A 20,085-nucleotide genomic window follows, 5' to 3' on the forward strand; every position below is an offset into this window, starting at 1 on the left:
TTTTCTTACGTAAAGAAGATACAGAAGCAGGGATTGGTGGGTTTGTATTTAATTCAAAATACCACACTGCTTTTGTTGTTGTGGTTTGGAGGCTGTTGTATTGCATGGCTCCAACAAGAGTTCTGTCTCTTGGTCTCGTCCTCAACTAGAGGATGTTTAAGGAACTGAGTTTGCTGACTGAATTTTCTGTTTCTTGAACTTTGAGAAGGTTAGTCACAATGTAAAGAATTTAAGGGACTCAGAAGACTAGTCAATATTATAGTTTAAAAGGATAACAGATGGACGAGAATAGGAAGGAACCTTGATACTTTAGGAATGTATTACATGTCTCTAACAGCTATCCCATAAAAAATGGAAATGTAGCAAAGATATATATTATGTATGTAATGTTACTACAACTAGTGACCCTTATTCTCCACAGAGAGCCACTCGCTGTTAGACTGTGCTAACATTAGCACAGTGTTACAGTGCAGGATGCTGAGGCTCAAGTTACCAATAAATGGGGAAATGGGTGAACACTTGCAGATGTCCAGCCAGGCAAAGATACTTAGGGAGGACAAATGGGAGGGGAAGGTCTTTTAAGAAAGCTTCTTTGAGCAGTAGTTGTAATGATTAGGACAAGAGCTCAAACTTAGGAGAGAGCTCGTGCCCTCTCTTGTCTGAATGGAGGCAGACTTCTTTGCTATAACTTGAGCTTGAATTATCATGAGATTTTTGTGTCATGTTTTCCTTGTTTCACAAGGAGAGATGTTGAACTTGAATGGTTTACCCTCACAGAGGCACTTGCTGCTTTCTGAGATGTCTGAGATGGTGTGAGATTTCTCCGTGGGGCTGCCGGGTACTACACAAGAGCCATCAGAAATCCGCACCCCACTGCGGCAGTGGGTGGACTTCTGGGAGATGCTTGGTGTACCTGAGAGTGTGGCTAAGTCAGGTAGCACCCCGTGCCTCGCCGGGGCCTCTCTGATTGTGTTTTCCAAGTCCTTTAAAACACTTAACAGATTATAAACCTCTTTCTCAGTTACCTTGCACAGGCGTTTATACCAGAACGGAAAGATGAAAAAGTGGAAGGAGCCCAAGCAAGACAGTGACATAACACGCTTTATGAATCCAAGTGAAGGAAAAAATATGGAGTGTTTTGCCAGACATTCTGGAAGCTATGTGCTCAGCATATGTGCAAGCAAGAGAGATTTGATTAACTACCAACGGGGTGGCAAAATTAGTCATCGGTTGAAGTGTCAGGTAATTCTTCATGATAATGATTAAAGTAACCAGTCTTTACAGATAGTTAGTATGTAAAGCTTGAAAAATTAAATTGTCACTGGCTAGCATGCTGTCCCCCCTTACAAACACACATATTCCCTTTTATATTGAGCTACGGATTATTTTGTCTTCAAATGCAAACAAAATCTGTCCAGGAAGAATCAGATCACATATAACTGTTCATAATATGTGTTATTAAAAGCATCTTCTGAACAGCGTCTCATTCTGGTTTTAAAACATATGTATTTATTTAAATAGTATTTACAAGTGTCTTATTCTATTAGCTATACTGAAAACATTGATCTCTTTTATTTTTTCACAGTATGAATACAATTAATGAGCAAGGATTATCTTAAACTATTTGTGGGACTCAAAAGTTTCTCTGTTGTTGGATTTTACTGGGAATTAATTTTATTTGGGAATTACGGGAATTAACTATACAAATTAATTAGTAAAATTTGCCCATTTCCCAACACTGAAGTCCCCCAGGTTTGGTTGCTTCTAAAGCATCATCTAGAAATTTTGTTAGTAAAACTTTAATGATACATAATTAATTTATGTAAGTATGAACTAAGGGTATCTTTCACTTTCCTTTGCCGTAGTGGCTTGCAAAGCTTTTTATACGAGATCACTGCAAGCAGTTCAAGACTTTTATTTACTTTTTTCTTTTGCAAACTCTTTATTTGGCGTTATTTAGATGACTATGCCTCAGTTAGCAAAAAGCTGAAGATTTGTGTGTTAGTGGTGAAGAGGTTGGAGTGATATCATGTTCTCTGACTTCCGACCCTCTCTCTCTTCTGGCTCCGTGTTGTCACTGGCAGTACAAACCAGTGTTGTCAGCCTCGTGCGTCCTGCAGTCATATTTTAACTACTCAAAATCTATGAAGCTGATTTTGTTTGAATTTTGAAGCTTTAAATCTGGCCACCTGTGTTACTCCTGTGTGTTGTAACAGTATGCAGCAGAAGGACAGATACATTTCTAGGGCTACTGGAAGGATGAAGGAGAAAGTAAAATACATAGGTGCGATAAAGGCAAAGATTGTTTAGAAAAATGTTGAAGGGAATATTTTGGAAACAGTATAGCCTTACGCTTTGTTTTAAACAGAAAAGAGAATTTAGAAAAGCTGTGTATTCCTGTCGTCTCCCTGCTTTGAGCTTCTTGCAGGCAGGTAGGAAGGCCTGTTGATTAGGAAAGCCAGCATCCTGCTGCCAAATTCACCATCAGGATCAGAAAGAGAGGCCAGGGAGCCAAAGCGCCAAAAAAAACCCCAACAAACCCAAAAAACAAAAACAACCCCCAAAAACCACAAACCAATACTGATTATATCAAGATCAGGAGTCCTTGATAAGGGATCTGTAGGTTAAATCAGGGCAAGAGGTAAGCTAAGATCGGGAGTCAGATACCTGCAGCAGGAGCAAAAACTGGAATCAAAGGAAGGAACAAGGCGGTGAACTCATCCTGTTGCTCAGAGGTCTTCCATGTGGCTGCCTGCTGACTCCTTGAGGTAGGTCCACTTCTTGCAGGAGAAGTCACAGCTATGACACCTGATTTGCCCCCAAACAGACAGTGATTTATTATTGTCCATGTGTGATAGGGTCTTTAAAAGTCATGATACCGGAATAAATTATTGCAGCATTGCTGGAGATAATTTCCATGCAAAACCAACTTCTGGGCTACTGCGCAAAATTCTGAACAAATGCTTAGAAACAAAAAATGTTTTCAAGTGTCGTTCTTTCTAAAGCAAATAGTATCTTAGGACAAATAACCAGGGAAAGTAACAGGACAAAGTGGTGAACGATAGCATTGTCACTTTCAATACTCTATTCACTTCTCACTGCAGCATTACATTCCTGTTGTGTTCAGCGCTGAAGTTTAACGAAAGACTTCTCAGGAAGTCCTGCCGCATTTAAATCTGCGATGTGCTTTGTTATGCTAGCTTGAGTAACAGCAAAAATCTGTCTTTGAAGCTTAGTATATTCTACTAAGTAAAGTTACACAAAGAGTAATTTTAATAAGTTTTTAGCGTCTAGATATTCTTGGCATGGTAAATGATTGCATCCTTCCAGGTGACATTTTCTTGGATGGCGATACTTGAATAAAAGGTAAAGCAAGCTAACCTGACTCTGTAGTTACTAGAATCATCTTCCCTTTTGTTAAGGTCACTTGTTTTTTAGTGTGACTGTTACTCTTCATCTCTGATTAGGTGCAGGAAGACATACTCCTTCTATTGCCTTGCTTCAGAGGTAAAAATATCAAAAAATATATTTATTTGCATATACAGGAATGATGGACCAGACAGTCACTTCTTAGACCGTAAGGATGAATCCAAATATTCGTATAGATGGTTTGAATCTTTCCCTTCTTTTTGGTGAGAGATGGATCAAACTTCAAATGAATCATTTCTGAGAGAAAAACAAAACAACTGAAAACCAGTCAGATATTATGCAATATATACTAAACTTACACAAATGAATCATGTAGCAACAAAAGTGGGAGCTATGATTACTAGCTTTGGCAAGGAAATTGCTGTTGCCAGGAAGAGTCCAGTTACTTGAACAGCTCTAATACATAAATCTTCCTTCCCCCTTTTTGTAATAGGATGGGGAAGTGCGGTTTCAACTTGGAGCTAGAGCATAAGTAATCTTTTAAGTAATACTCTTCAATTTTCTCATATGAAAACTTAATTTGGTGTGCATTATGGATGAAGTCTTACCTGCTGCAGGAGTGAGATCCTACAGTAATATTGAATTATAATTACACTACTGATGACTTTAAAGAGTTGACCATTTGATATAGTCCTGGCCGGTAAAACTACATCTTGTAACGTGCTAAATTAAGGTTTTATATGCATAGGGAAAGGGAGAGACAGCTTTTGCAGTGCCTTGTTTTATAGCCTTTTGCTTCAACATAACAATCTTAATTTTTACATGATAGTGAATTTTTTTTTAAGCGTGAAACACACAAGCTTAATTTAAGCTTCATTTATGTAGCTAAATGGTGACAAGCAGTTTTGAAAACCTGGTTATATGATATATCTGTAAGCTAAACTCAATGTCTCTTATTAAAATGAGGAAGGTTTTTTTCCTTTACAAGTAAAATTTGAGGTTTTTTAGCAGAAAGGGAGAACATGGAGCACCATACCACTTTATTTGAATATAAGTGAAACTACAGTCTTCAAACAGCTGGGCTGCAGACTTAAAGTACAGTTCACCTTTTACTGTGGTGGGTAAGCTAGGTACCATTTTGCAGAATAGGGATACAAGCCTATGTTGTTCTCAGGTGGTTTTTATTGCAATTTAGCATGCATATACAGGATAAAATTACAGGGAAGATTAATGTTAAAGCTGTGAAGTCAAGCACTACAACCTAGGCAGTGTTGACTATAAAGTTGCCCAAGCAACTTTATTTCCATTGTCTTCATATGTTAGGATAGGGTTCTTTCCCCATGATCATACAGGAATATAAGAAAGAAAATTTTGTTTCTTGATCAGTGTCTCTAATCTCCAAAGATTATTCTCAGTCTTCTTGCAGTCCTCAGCATTGTTTACTGCCCATCTCATTGTCCAGCTGAGATGGAGGACTGAAAGCTTAATATATAATTATAAGACCCACAAGAAAGCTAAATTGAGGTTGTATCTTGCTCTATATGGTACCAGTAAAATGCAAAACATTATTGATATGCGTATCGGAGGAAATGAATGTGGAGTTCATGTTGTCATTAGTTTTATGCCAGCTTTCTCTAGCAAGAATAACAGGTCAGATTTAGGATCAGCCACAGCTAGCAATTTTTAATAGCTTCAGCCTGACTAAATTTGCATGTATTTTCATGGGTCAGCGCTTTTGACTTCTTTCCTATATCCCCTCCTATTTTAAACAAAACAACTGGACTGGAAAGTGTGGGGAAGGTGGAGGAGGGAGGCGAGAGAATGCTAGCATTTAGAGAATTGTGTATTTATTCCTCAGATTAGTTTTTGAAAACCAGTATTTCAGTCTAAAAGCTTGTCATGTCTCTCTCACCCCCTCCCCTGAAGACTGGCAGAGAAGGAGATGAAGCATAGATTATTTTAGCCCCATTGTTCAGTCTGCTAAAGCTATAAGCGACTAAACAATGTCTAATTAAAAAACATTAGGTAAGTATAATGTGGGTGTTATGAGCTCTGTATTATCAATGATAAAATAAGATTAACTATATTTTAATATGATTAATCAACTAGATACCAGCAAAACTGGATACCACTTGAAGAACCTGTTTCTTCTGAGAATGAATATCAAAAGGAGGAGAACACCATAGATCTATTTAAGCCAATCGTAAAATAATATTCCTTAAGGAGAAAAAGGAAATTAAATGCTAGGTATGATTATTTTAGAAGTCATGGAAACTTGTTTATGTGACTTTACAAGCCATTTAATAATCAACAAGACTGGAGAACAGTAAATGTGTTTATTGATTGAACATTAGTAATTTAGTTTCAACACACCAGGTTTAGGGTCTGATTCGTGGTGCACTAAAGTGGAAACTTTTCAATAACGCATGGAACCATCTGTAATAGTTTAGGAATACTTAATTTTGGTGTAGCCATTGCAGTGTTACTTCTTAAAGGAATAGATTAATTTAACTCCATTGTGTATCTTGTTCAGATGCAAAGGGGAGAATGATTTTAGATGTCTGGTTCTTAGTCAGATATAAGATGCAGTTGAACTTTATTATACCAGATTAGCAAAACAGCAAATGTCGAGGACTTACGAAGAGAGAGTGCCAGGAACATTAACACTGACAAGTCCTATCTTCTTGTTTCTGACCAATCTGCAAATCTAACCCGACAAAGAAAGGCATAAACCACAAAACTCGAAGGTCCAGAGCAGTCCTGCCAGGTTTAAAAAGTACATGCGAGGGAAAGAGACCAAAAAGAGAGGAGCAGGGAATATTGGCAAGTGTTGAAGAAGCCAGGCCTTACTCTGGCATCTTAATGGGTTGGAAAAGAGACAGTTGAATGAAAATACAGAAATACACTGTTAAAAAAAAAAAAACCACCTGCCCTACAGATTTGCTTTTGTTTGTAAGTAAAACTGTTTCTCCAGAGGGATGCTGTTGGTGATGATTTGAGAGCCAGGCTCTCAAAAAGAGACTAGCTGAAACTTTGGCTCCCTCTTACAGTGGTGAGAATACACAGGTCACTTTGCCTAGATTATTTCTAAATTTGGAAAGCTGTGAAATTTCCTACTAAAACAGGAGTCAAAACTGTTAAGTTTATCTGAAAAAAAAAAACAAAACCCCAAAACAACAAACCCAAACCACTCAAAAAACACTGGTGGGGGAAGCCACGCAGGTAGTTCTACCCTTGTGATAAGCCCCTACAGTCCAAGGAGCTTGGACCAGCCTTTAAATTATTATGGCCAGCTAGGCAAAATTAAGCTAACTTAATTGAATTCAGACCATAACCTCTCATCACAAGGTATCTGAACTTTGGAAAAGCTGGTCTCCAGATAAGAAGTTCAGCCCTTAGTATGTTTCGGTTACATATAGAGCAGATGAAATTGGTTACGGTATGTAGCTGGTGCTTCAAAGAACTGTTCTCAAAAACTATTTCTAGACAACATAATCCACCTGACTATGAAATGCAATAACAGCTGTGAAGTCTAATAATAATACTTTTTTCTGTATACCAGAACACATTTGTGTTGACATTTAAGTATTGCTCAGCTAAGATGTTTCACAGCTTGAGGGAGAGGAAAATTTTCTCTTCCTCAACACATCATGATTCTTTTTTCTGAGTGACTAACTTTGACAACAGGAAAGGGGAAAGGACTGAGCAGCAGCAGCAGAAGGATCGCTGAAGGATGACCATTCCACTATAGCCTTCCCCCTGGTGTGCCATTTTCTGTTTGAGTTCTGTGGCTGCTCTGTTCTTACTTTCTTCCTAATCGGCCCCAGTGCCCCATCAGGATCCCGCTCTGTGGTAACTGTTCCCACCGTCCCACGTCATTGTTTGAAAAGCTGGTGCCAGCAGTTAGAGCACTTTATCCAAATACTGGATGCCATTGCCAAGAGAGGCTGGTGACTCCAGGCAGGGAGAGAAAATGGTGTAAGACCTCAGTAAATCTGCCCGCCACAGCACTGCTGGCCATCTGTCTGGCACAGTGCTCCATCGTATCTCCAGGCTTCAGAAGGTGTTTTGGAAGACCCAGAGAGTGGCTCGTGACCACTCTGCACTCGTGTGACCTCACAGAAATACTTCATTTGGTAATCTCACCAAGAAAATCTGTTAGGTGTTTTCCCCCATCTCTTTTGTTTATGGTCAATATTTGCCACAAAACTTTGACTCCATAATTGATAGTTTGCCATATCTGATTTCCTCAATGTATCCAATAGAATATAGTGCTTTTATGTCCTTTGATAAAGAGATTTTTAGCTTGGGCGTAATATGCTTCACTCTGAGAATGCAATATTAAAATAGCGTCTCTTATTAGCTGGGGCATTTTAGGCTGACATCAAATATGATCAATAGGCTGTACATGCTGGAAGGATGCCACCTCTCTGAACTACTCCTCAAGGAAAGAACAGTAACAAAATGACTTCATGTCATTTCTCTTACAGCTCAGAGTTACGTAGACCGATCATTACTGTGAGTTACTGTTTTTGTAAGCCCTTTGTAAAGCTGGGATAACAGCTCACAGTGGCATCTGCAACTCCTCTTGACTTCCTCAGTGCAGCCATATGAAATCTTTAGAGATTAACCTGTAGCACCATTCTGTTATATACATTGAACTCGATGTGGTTTTTTTTTCCAAGCTAGCAGTTACACAGTGTTGTGGGAACATCCCCAAGGCAGTGTCTGTTTGAGTTATTAGTAAAATTACATTCTTATTTATTTATTTATTTTAAACCAAGAGGATGTTTTGCTAAACCTATAGCAAGCGGGAGGGATAAGGAATACTTGTTAATCCCTCTTGTGTGTGTGGCCGGAAAGTTTTTGTTTCCTTGTGACAGAAGCTTCATAAAAGCTGATAAACTGATATCACTGAGGCCTCATTCAGCTTAAATAATGGTAGTCTGAGGTCTGATTAACTTGCACAGAGTTTGTCAGTGACCTGACATAATTTACACCAAGGCTACACTTTCTGGAGAGCCATCAGCAACTGTGTTTTCAAACATGCGGAGAAAATAACTTGGTAGTTTTTTTGTGTGCTGCATTTATTTCGTGTGCACGTCCTGTGGACTCTTACACAGTGTAATATAAAATAATGGGACACAATTCTCAATCTGTTAGGGAGAGATTCAGTTAATCCCGACCTGCCTCCCCTCACTGCAGCAGAGCTATGGTTCGTGCGTTCCCAGCTGAACAGCAGAGATTTTCTAAGCCCAGAAGAGCATTTTGCAGCATGAGCAGCTGTAAGCTGTGGCTTCTGGTGTATGTCACTAGCAGATACGTCACGCGATGCAGGCATTCTACGTACACTCAGACCGCCTCCCCTGAGATAGGTGAGCCTTTTAGTGCAGTCTCGTATCACCACGTAGGAAGGTGGAATCTTCATGAAAGGATGCGTGCGCTCTTTCCATGAGCGATTTCTGGAAGAAGTGGCTAGGTAGAGTTAGTGCAATAAAAGCTATATTGACTTTTTTATTTAAATGTCCCGCTTCTATCTCAAGTATTTTCATTGTCTTGTAACTCTTTAACTTCCTAGCAGGCAGTGACAGTAACGAATAGCAGTTGTCAGCCTATTCATTTTCAAATACGTTCAAGTAAAATTTATAGGTCTGAATTAAGATGTCTTGTAAAGCTTTGAGGTTTTGACAGTTTAATGTTGAGAGGAATAAGTAGACAGTCTCAGGAAACTTGAGTGGTTTTTGGAAAATAGCAGCTCTGCTGTTGTTATAGATGGATTCACCAAAGGTATTTAGTAAAATGATGCTAAATTCTGAGGAACAACATGGTAAAGTGCATGGGTGAGATCTGTATTTCTAATCTGCTATTACATGCTCTCATTTGGAAGAAGCCATGAACTTTTTTCTTTTTTTACTGTTTGAAAGTGTGGAATAAACAGGTGAAGCTTAACAGTATGATATTTGTCTTTATTAGATGCCTAGGTTTTTTTGCTGATCTCCCTGATTTTATAATTCATTGTCTGTCCCCTTTGATATGGAGACCTACATGAATAGTTTACCTTAAAAAAAAAAAAAATTAAAAGCATTTTAAAGTTCTTAAATGATGTATACAGTATCAGTGTATGGGGAGGCCATTTTATAAATGCTAAATTTGCAAATTTCCTTTTTTCAGTTAGTAAAATAAAACCTGGAATGGTAAGAGCTTTGGGGAAGAAAAACAACTATTTTTTTTACCATAAGCTGGAAAGATAAACATAATTTCCTAATTAAAACACATTTTGTGTAAAATTAGTCAAAATCAAGCCTCTGCCACTTTTGCAAAGCAAACTCTCGTACCATATTTTTCTTTCTGTGCACTGCTGATACTTTACCTCATCTCTGGCTGTCAGCATCAGCTATATGATGATTTTAAAACTTTGCCAAAGTTGTCACATGTGACTCTGAGTTGTTCAAATTTTATATCCAGTATTCTGTTCACGGGAAAACTGTAGGAGGTTGAGTCCAGGCTTAAGGAGATAAACTTTGTGACAATTGTTTCCAGCTGGAACCAGCAGAAGCCTCATGATGCATAGGTGAGAGGTCTAAGTCACTTATACCAAGCTACTTCATAAGTATGTTGCGGGCTAGAAAGTCCTATGAATATTGCTTGGAAATCTTGAATTCTGTAAACTGCGCCCGGGAACAGACTTGAGCCCCTTCTTCTAGTCCACGTTGCACTGTGATAAGAACCAGGAGGAGTAATAGGAGAAAAAGGGCCATGGCTTAAAGGTTGTTTCCAGGTAGTTGGTGTGAACTTCTTAAGAGTTAAATGGAGAGGTAAGGCTACCGTGTGTTCATAGCTCACCCTGTTGTGTCTAGGTAATACAGCACATATGGCCTTCTCTCAGGAGCTGTGGGAACAGTGGGAGAGCATAGGTGCCATATGTTCTGCTATACCTAGTCACTTGCAGGAAGTTAAGGACAATGTGGCAGCTTTAACTTATAATTTCCTTTTACTGGTGTGTGTCTCAACTTTAATGTCCTCATTTGCATAAGTTTAAATAACTATGTAAATTATAGCTTTGAAACTGACATATGGTATTTTATGTGCACATCTATCCTCTAACGTATACTTAAGGAATACAACACTTTGACTAATAGAGCCCAAATGCTGCACTAGAGACATGTTGCCTGCTTCTAGCGTTCCTACATTTTATGCCTGAAAGAAAGAAAAAAAAGTCCTTTTATTCCAGGACAGTTACATTATGTAGGAGGCTGTTGAGCCTATCTGGAATTCAGACTGAACACAGTATAACACAAACAGTATGTCACTCTGGAGAGTAATGGTTTTAAGAAGTCCAATTATTTAAATTTTTTTCAAAGCCCAGGTGAAACTAAAATTTCCGATGCCTGAAGTTTTGATGAGGTTATTGATGTAAAATAATTATTTTGGTGCTCTTGACAAATCCTTAGTTAGTCATCTCTTTTTCACGCTTGTGAAATTACAGTAGGAAACCAGTGCTAATTCCTGCTATAATGCTGCATACAGTTTCTACTATGCAAACACAAATTGTAGTAAGGTGGATTCCGTGATATTTAGTTGATGCAACCCCCTTCATTCTTTTTAAAATGGCAATTTACTTTATTTAGGGTCCACAGGACAGTTTGTGCTTGTTGGACAGGGTGCATTAACATCATCCAGTTGCCTTTTTTGTTATGCGCAACCAATACCATGAATAGCTTATAAATAGGAAGCAAGTACATACAGTATTTTATATTCTGATGTTATAGAATTTAATTTTTTTGCACATTATACTATCAAGTTTGCTATTTCATCTTCTAACAATGCAGCTGCTGAGTAACTTCTTACGCAATCACAGGAATGATGCAGAAGACTCTTACAACTGACACTGTTGCTGGGGTCACAGTTCACAAAGTCTTGGTCTGTGCTCCTGCTGCTGATCTTGTGTAGGCTGTGAGACTCTTCAAGCTGCATCCCTTTACTGTACTCTCCAGTCACTTGCGAAGCCATAAAAGGCTTTTGGTGGGACCCTGCAGGACATACAGAAGTTAGACGGTGTGTGGAAAATTCCCTTGGGACCTTCACAGGTTTGGCATACTGCATGCCAGGGAGCCTTGCAGTTTATCACCGTTACTGCACCAACAGTTCTTCTGGACCAGTTGGATACCAGTTCTCCACATATCCTTCGCAGCATGTATGTGGGCATTGTCTTTTATCCTTTGGCTACTTGGAGAATAGGAGCTGGATACCTGGGTATGTGTCATGGTTTAACCCCAGCCAGCAACTAAGCCCCACGCAGCTGCTTGCTCACTCGCCCCGGTGGGATGGGGGAGAGAATCAGAAGGGTAAAAGTGAGAACTCGTGGGTTGAGATAAAGACAGTTTAATAGGTAAAGTAAAAGCTGTGGCCTTACCCACAGTCCCTTCAGAAGTAAACCTGCTGCAACATGGCTTTACCTGTGGCTGCAGTCCCTCCAGGGGTGTACCTGCTCTATCCTAGGCTTATCCATGACCACGCACTTTGAGGTGCTCCAGCATGACCTCATGCACAGCCACTGATGCTTCAAGTTGTACCTGCTGCAGCACAGACTTACCCACAGCCACAGATGCTTCGAGGTGTACCTTTTCCAGCATGGACTTATTCTTGGGCCACAATCCCTTCAGAGGTACACCTGCTGCGGCACAGACATAACCACGGCCACAGATGCTTCGAGATGTACTTGCGCTGATGTGGATTTATTCACAGCCACAGGCGCTTCGGGGTGTCCTGCTCCCATGTGGACTCATCCACAGGTCACGGTCCCTTCGACTTGAGTTCCAGCCTGTCCAGTACAGCAGCGATGTCCTGGCTATTTGCCAGCCTAGGTGCATGGCCATTGCTGTTACCAAAATATTCCCAGACACAGATATGAAAGAAGAAATCAAAGATAGGTGATGCTAAGTCTCTTTGTTACTAAAATTAAATTGGAAAGCTCCCTCTCCTTCTCCCCCTTCCCCCTCCGTCCAACAGACTTGCTGTGTACTTCTGAGGTTTCTTGGCTCGCCAGGAATTCTGTATTTCAGTAACCCCTGATTGCATCCATCTTCCTGATTAATTTCCTTCTTGAAATCCTTCAGGAGATCAATGCAGATTGATATTTTCTCCCAAAACTTGTATTTTTCTTTAATCAGCATATTTCTTAGCTACAATAAAGATCCTTCTGTTCCTTTGGAGACATAAATGTCTGTTTGTTAGACACAGCATTACTTTCTGTATTGATTAAACAGTTAACAATTCATCAACTCGATGCGAGATAATAGTCTCCCCATATCTCCACTTTGGACTTAGGGCAGGATTCCAGACAAGTCATTGCAAGCAATAGGCGACATCATCTGTTCATCATCTTTGCTTTTTTTGTTCTTCCCTGTTCCCAGTGTTTAACTTGGGATGGGTATGGTACTGACCAAGAACTGGTTCAGCCCACTTAATAAGTTTACTAAATGCAATAATAAAGGTATACAGCTTCTCATTGACAGAAGTTGTGATGATAATTAGCCACTTTGGGGTGACACTATTTAGAATGACTGACACCCTACATCTTCCTTCACAGGATACTGTGGCTCTGGGATAAAGGCAAAGAAAGGAGCAAGTGAAATATCTTATGTTCTTCCTTATATTAGTTGTAATGTTGTTTGGTAAGCAGGTCTAGAATTTGCTTAAAAATCCAGAGTGGAAGAAATGCCTTCTTGTGAATTCTCCTCTGAATGAAAAATGGCGCTTTGCCCGTAGGTGAGGTGTTCTGAAATTCCATCACAGTCCCTATACAGGGAGGGATATGCAACAACCAGTAAGTCAAAGAAAGACCATATTAAAGGTTGCACTTAATCTGCTTGTCAGATAAGAACTTTGTTTAAAGTAATTATGGTTATTTAATTTAGTAAATGTGATTATATTTTTATTCATCTACATAAAAAGCTTTAAATATAATTTAAATTTCCCAGAATATGGGTGGCAATGTGGTATTTATGTGTAGCATTTAATCTGGCCTGTGTTTGTCGTAGTAGACTGTTTTCCTACTTTCTATACTATACTTTGATTGTATTGTAAGAAGGGGACTATGAAAAGAGGGGATGGACAATAAGTTTGACAAGAAGAGTATTGATATGTTGCTTCATGTCAGCAAAGCAACTTGTGAGCATAAACATCAGGCATCACAACAGTAGCATTTTCTTCAAATTCATACTATCGTAGCTGAAAACAGAGATTGACCCAGCCTTGTTTTATTTTCCAAAGTCTGTCAAGTAATAACATGCAAGTATTTGCTGAAAAAATGAATGTGAATTCAAGTAGCACCCAAGGATCTTCAGCTGGGTTTTGTTGTTTTGTTTTGGGTTTTTTTTTTTTGAAAGATGATGGCAGTCTAGTATTTTTAATTTAAGTAGAAATGAGATGTCGTAGCTGATCTGAGAACTTTTATACCCAGAAACTGCAATAAACTAGAATTCTTCTCCCTAGAGACTCTTCTGTGAATTGTGTTTTAAGTAAGAATCCATATTTACGTGTTTAAAATCCAGTTTATAATAATGGTATCAAGTCAATAATAAAAGATTGTTGTTCTGTTACATTCTTTAGGTATTGTAACATGATTCATCATGTATATTCAATGTGTATATAACTTTCAGATGTTATATGGTAAAAGAAAAAACACTTGGTGCTTGTTTTGATCTAGTTTTATGATCTATTAGTGTGCTGTGGTGCTCAGGAGACTTGAGTTATGGACCCAGCTCTACCACTGGCCTGTGCTGACCCTGGACAAATTATTCACCATCTGCATCTGTGGTGTTGAGAAAGTGGTGCTGCTCTCCCTGGTAAAATGCTTTGAGATTGACTGATAAGTGCCAAAGGAGGGTGAGTTGCTGCTACTTACAAGCCAACACACACGTTCCTGCCTTTTAGGATTAGTAGCTAGTGTAGCAAAGGGGTTGCCTCAAAAATGTATTAATTTGTTTTTTTCTTCTATTTTTACTCCAATTTTATTGGAGTAGACATTACAGAGTCAGTGACATGACACTGGCATTAAGATGGACAAAGAAAGATTGGTACGTTAAGCCTATGCTCATCTAAATTATGACCAATAGTGCATTGCTCTGTATTATGCATCATCTATGTCATTCCTTCTCTCTTCTTGCCCACCATCATTAAATGAGCATTTATTTTGCTTGTCATATTAGTAAGAAGGAGGGAGCAAAAAGGCTCAGATTTACTTTCATTCGCATTAATAACAATATTCGTTTGATGAGGACTGAAATGATCCCTAGCCAGTTAGGTCAGGAAACGCAGAGAAGTTTCCCCGCCCTACCTTGATGGGCGCAGTCTGTTGTACTGCGATTGCCTGTGGGTGGGAATGTCAGCTGCCATAGGTAGATGTAGAAGTAGCATAGAAATATGGATTCACACATTCCTCCGCATCCCTGACCTACTTAAGCAGCCTCCCTGGGACATAAGTAGCTGGGTTGTTGATGAGCAGATGCTTTCTCATCCGCTTCTGATGCAGCGGATATCCACATTGGTTCCTTGCATGGTATATGGTATACCTGGGCAGATTTTACCTAGGTTGTGGCTACTACATTGCAGTGTAGCCTGTTCTTTATTAGTTTCAATATTTTTTACAGTTACATTTAAAATGAGCAGAACAAACCTTGATTAGGAACAAGCTTGATTAGCTCTGCCCATTATGAAGCAATCAAATGCTTTTAATTAATTCCATGACTATATTTTTGTTTGATAATATTCTTTCAAACTGAGGCTTTTATTGCTTCTTTAGTGGTTCATTTCTCTAGAAATGTCAGTTGTATGAATCTCTCCACTTTCCAATCTCCTTGTGCTTGTATATAAATTTCTGAAGTGTGACTTCACTCTGACTTATACGTATACCTAAATCGATATTTTCTTAATAGCGCCAGCTTCTCCTGCCTGTTATCTTTCCTTGACAATGGTTATAGAAGTACACACTTAAAAAAAACATCTGCGAGACTGCAGCTAGCGTCTTTGTATCAGCTGTCCATTGAGGGTCCCTTGGCTAGCATATGCTGCTGCCAAAGCTCTATCTCATGTTTTAATTTCTGTCCTCCAGGGAAAACTCCCCTATGGAGCAACCCTCCTTTCTACTTCAGAAACCAGTGACTTGCTTGTAAACATTACAGTCCTTACGTGTATTGCTAAATACGGAAAAAATACCAACAGCGATATCTACCAAAAAGCCTTGCAATTTATCAGGTGGTACAAGACCGTGACCTTAGCTTCCTATTATTCCAACCTTGGAGTCAACACAAAAAGTGCCACCAGGAAATGAGAACCTGACTGGCTGATTCCCACTGGTTTTTCACAGTGCTCAGTAAAGATCACTTATCACATCACCATTTTGAAGGGACTGAGAAAACAAATTCGCCCAACCGGGAACTGCGCAAAACAGATTTAACTTCTCCAGTCTTTTGAGTAGTCTTTCAGTGAGACAAGTGTGTAATGGTGCAAAATTGCTCCGAGCCTTGGAGTTAGGTATCTCAGAAGGGGAAATCTGAATCGCTCTGTGTTGGGGGTAGCTGTATCTTGAATGCTCAGCCAGTTTTGTGTAGTAAGAAGTATTAAATATAAAAGCCTGACTTTTTTAGCAGAAATATGCCAAAAATATGTGTTTATTTTTTTCAGGTTGTATTATTTGTTCACACAGCAGTCTAGTCTACTTGGGATAGACTCCCATTTTTTAACACATGTACACTCTACTTTGTACATATGCATAAATTCATCTGCCTCCTCATTCCAGTGCATCTTAAATAGCTGGGCATGAGCTGGGTTGATGTGTAGCTCCATCCTGGCTGCACTGTTCATCTTCACCCTTCTGAGAAGAGGTCCGAGATCTGCTATATCTATGCTGTGTATTTGAGCATGGGCAAGGAGATGCAGCTATATTCTGTTCCTCTCAGTAACAGCAGAGAAGTATTCCATTCTCTCTGGTTACCCTGCAGTGCACCTGTACAAAAATTATACTTAACAAGAGCATGTTTTACTCTGATTTTTTTGAAAGCAGTAAGATGTGCTTTTCTGTTTTCTTGTAGATACTTGACTAAGAACTTAAATGAAAGATCGAAATACCTATTTACAAGATGTCAAATATTAGTGCAAAGTCTTTAAGACTTCACCTTGCTCCCCTTTCAGATTTGACCTATCAAGTTTTAATGAAATGTGCAGTGTTCAGAATTACTCTAACACATTTGCAGTTTCCATTATTCTCTGTAGATGCAGAAAGTTTCTACTGGAATTTCTCTTCATGCTTGTTTTAGTCTACTGATGGAGTGACAAGTAATACTTAATTTCTTTAAATTAGGACTATGACTATCGGTGTTTGCTTAAAATAAAATCTAACAACTAATCTGGACCCATTTTAAGTCACTCAGTCTCATCTGGGACTAATTCTGACCATGATACAGGAAAATTTCTGCTGTCCGTTGGTTGCATCCTGATCCCATTTTGGATGTAACAGCACAAATGTCAGGAGAAGGACCATTAAGTGTTCCTTCCATTGCCATCAGGGACGTACGGAAAACCAACCATAGCTAATATTAAGGGGGCAGGAAGAAATGAACACTTAGTTCCTATAGTGATATGCATCATATAAAAATTCTGAATAGAAAGATACAGGCAAGACAGACAACAGCTACAAAATTCGATTAATGCAAGTGTTAAAAGGAAAACTGAGATGGCTAATACATTCATTTTCTGCTTCTCTTGCAAAGGCACTCAAACTGTTTTAGAACCTGGAGAGTTTGAGGAGCCAGATTGAGTTACAGAAGTAGACAGTACTAAAAAGATTATCTTAGCAGTGTCTCTCTCCCTTGCAAAGTGTGCCACCAGTATAGGTTAGTAGTTCAATAAGAAATCTTATTTGTGTGGTCTAGGTGTCCAGTGTAAATCATAAAAACCATATGTGATTAGTTTGTAATCTATAGGGTATCATCGCACTGTTGTGCTTAATCAAATTCCCCAAAAAGTGTGATTAGTTCCAGAATACTTCCAATGTTTTCTTATTGTAATTTTTCACTGAGAGCTTCACTCACTAACGCTGGTAGTAGTGTAAGAAATGTGTGTAAAGATGGTGTCAAACGTGAGTGCTGGAAAAAGAAGGGAGTAAAAGTAAAGCAGCAAGAAATATCCCTGTGAGGTGAAATGATGGAAAGAGAAAAGAGGGAGAAAACAAGGACGGTTAAGAAGAATGGGTGGGATAATGTTGAGGATCAACACACTCTTAAAGCAAAATAGAGCAATCAGTTAATTTCTTCTAGATTGGACAAACATGGAGTGCAAAATTGCCCTGAAAAATACTAGTAAGCAGACACCAAGGCTTTTTTTTTTTGGTGGGAAAACACTGCTTTTTACAAATTTCTCAGATAAAATAGAAATTTTTTGGAACTCACAGAACTTTCCTAGTTTCATTTTTTGCAGTTAGACATGACTTTTTGTTTTGGTAGAGGGAAGAAATAGTGTATGTATTTGGTTTATGAAAATTTATTAGCACAGAGGAAATAAAGACAAAATGGTGCCTCCCGTGGCCGTAAGTAAGGACTTTCAGTGCTCTTGGAGCTAATTGAGGAGTGCAAGCTCACTGACACAAGAAGACTTGATGGCTTCCTTGAGACTGAGAGACATGGAGTGAGTATTAATGGTGGGTAAGTGCTCTCTCAGCTGCACCTTCACTAGGCTGTGTCGATGATGGGGTTGGGAGAGAGGAAAAAAGGCAGGTAAAATGCTGGTAGCAGCAAAACTGGCAATGAACACAAGGTATTAAATCATTACTGGGACTTGGAATATGATTAGGGAAAGTTAATGGAAAACTAAGCCACTGTGCCAAATGACTGTTGCTGGGTTAAAGGAGGCTAATTTGCAACACCATAATGAAATTAAGCATGCTGCCTTCGTTTCTGATGCTGAACAGTGTTAAAAAAAAAAAAGTTGTATGTGTTGTGGATTTGTGGGCCCTCAACTTCTCTGTTGGGTTTGAAAGCTGGAATGGTGTTGCCGAGCTTGAGTAACAGTGATTTCTGGTGGGCTTTGGAAAGTAACTGGGGATAGACGGGTGTGTAAGATGGACACTGAACCCATCAGGCAAGGACCGCTCTTAAGACATTTTCTTGCCTGTCCCCTACCTGTTAAACACAAATAAGTTCCAAAAGGTATCGATGCTTTTAGGAAAATTCAGAGGGGTGGACATTTCACAGCCTTCTTACAGAGTCTATTTAGGCTCAGAGAGTAATTAGCTGACCATTAGAAAGTTTGTCTTAACGGGAGGTCTAAATCTGCATGGCTGCAATTTAAGCCCACTGCTGGATGTTCTGTCCTGAGTGAACGGGGAAGACATTTTCTCTCTCTCCTCTTTGCAGGAAATGGTGTCATCTTATTGCACCTAAGTCTTGCTCTTTAAACTAAATAAGTGCTCCTTATCCATAGTATTTTTTGAAATTTCTCAGGGACAGAGGGGGTGTTGTGTCTTGGGGTGGGGTTTTTGCTATCATCTGGAAACAGTGGGTGGAATTCAACTTACCTTTTGGATATCTACAATTGCAACCATCAGACTGTGATCTAGCATCTGTTTTTATAGTCAGAGGAGAGAAACATTCACTTCTAAAGTCAGTTGCTCTTAACCTAAAGTAGACACCTGAACTAAGCCAAAAGAACCATCCTCTGAATTTGTTTATTCCTTTCTGACTGTAAAGGGAGCCTGAAGTGCAGATGTCAACATTGTTCACTTGTTGATTCCTGCTCTTTACCACCCTCAGTCCTATTTACAAAACTCCCAAAGAGTATTTTAGCTCTTTTTTTTAAATAGCATTCATTAAATGAGTAGTATTTTATATTGATTTTCCAATTTATATAATACTCTTCACATAAATAGCAGAAGCGGCAAAAGCCAGCCTTTTCAACATGGGTCACTGGACTGTCAAGAATTTAGTATTAATATATAATATGCTTTGTTGAAATACAATGCAAATACAATTAGTATTTTAATTCATCATATGTATGTGTGTCTGTTAAGACTTATAACTAAAATTAGGTAATGGTCAGTGTATACAGTTTTGTCTATTACTGAGCTTGACCTAGTATATAATCTTCCTCAGATTTAAAGCTGCTGCTCTTAACCATCATTTCCCATCTTAAATAATAATGAAATGGCCTAAATGTTTGAAACAGTTTAAATATTTCATTAAACTTGAGTGATTATTTCAGAGTAGTAACAGAGGTAGACGTCGAAGTAGAATAACTCTTTTGCAGCTTCCCAAAAAGGCGAATCACTTGACCCAATGCACAGTTTCTCTAACAAGGGAGTGATGTTTGTCTAAAACATTTCATCTTGTTAGTATATGTGGATGCTCCTGGCTCGTGCTGTGTCAGAGGAGTTGTTTGTCTGCTGGGTTATGCAGCAAATGGGTCTGAGTCTCTTCACAGGGACATACTCAAGTTAACCAGGTTTTAGGATGGGAGTTATTTAGGAGAGCTGAGGAGAATACTTCAGCTCATGTTTGGTTATTGTTGTATGTTTCATTAATAAACTCCACAAAACAAGCATGGGTTTTGCATGGCAGAGAACTGGGGTTTTCAGAGAACCGTGGGTGAGATTTATGCCCACGCATGGTCCGAGACATAAAGAACATGCTGCTGTTTTTTCAGTCTCTGTGCAAAATGGGTATC

At 39.0% G+C, this 20,085-nt stretch overlaps 1 protein-coding gene across 15 annotated transcripts in view; it reads left to right on the forward strand.

Annotated features, from left to right (window-relative positions):
- SYT1 (synaptotagmin 1) overlaps positions 1–20,085 on the forward strand; it is a 359,624-nt gene that overhangs the window by 34,363 nt on the left and 305,176 nt on the right. Inside the window, exon 2 of one of the 15 annotated variants that reach the window (XM_072864261.1) lies at positions 1,022–1,242. The exons of the other annotated variants lie outside the window; for them this stretch is intronic. The gene's annotated coding sequence lies outside the window, so the exon portion shown is untranslated. The remainder of the gene's footprint in view (positions 1–1,021; positions 1,243–20,085) is intronic. 15 annotated transcript variants of the gene reach the window in all.

This window comes from Ciconia boyciana, chromosome 1 (assembly GCF_034638445.1).
Source record: "Ciconia boyciana chromosome 1, ASM3463844v1, whole genome shotgun sequence".
Taxonomy (NCBI): Eukaryota; Metazoa; Chordata; class Aves; order Ciconiiformes; family Ciconiidae; genus Ciconia; species Ciconia boyciana.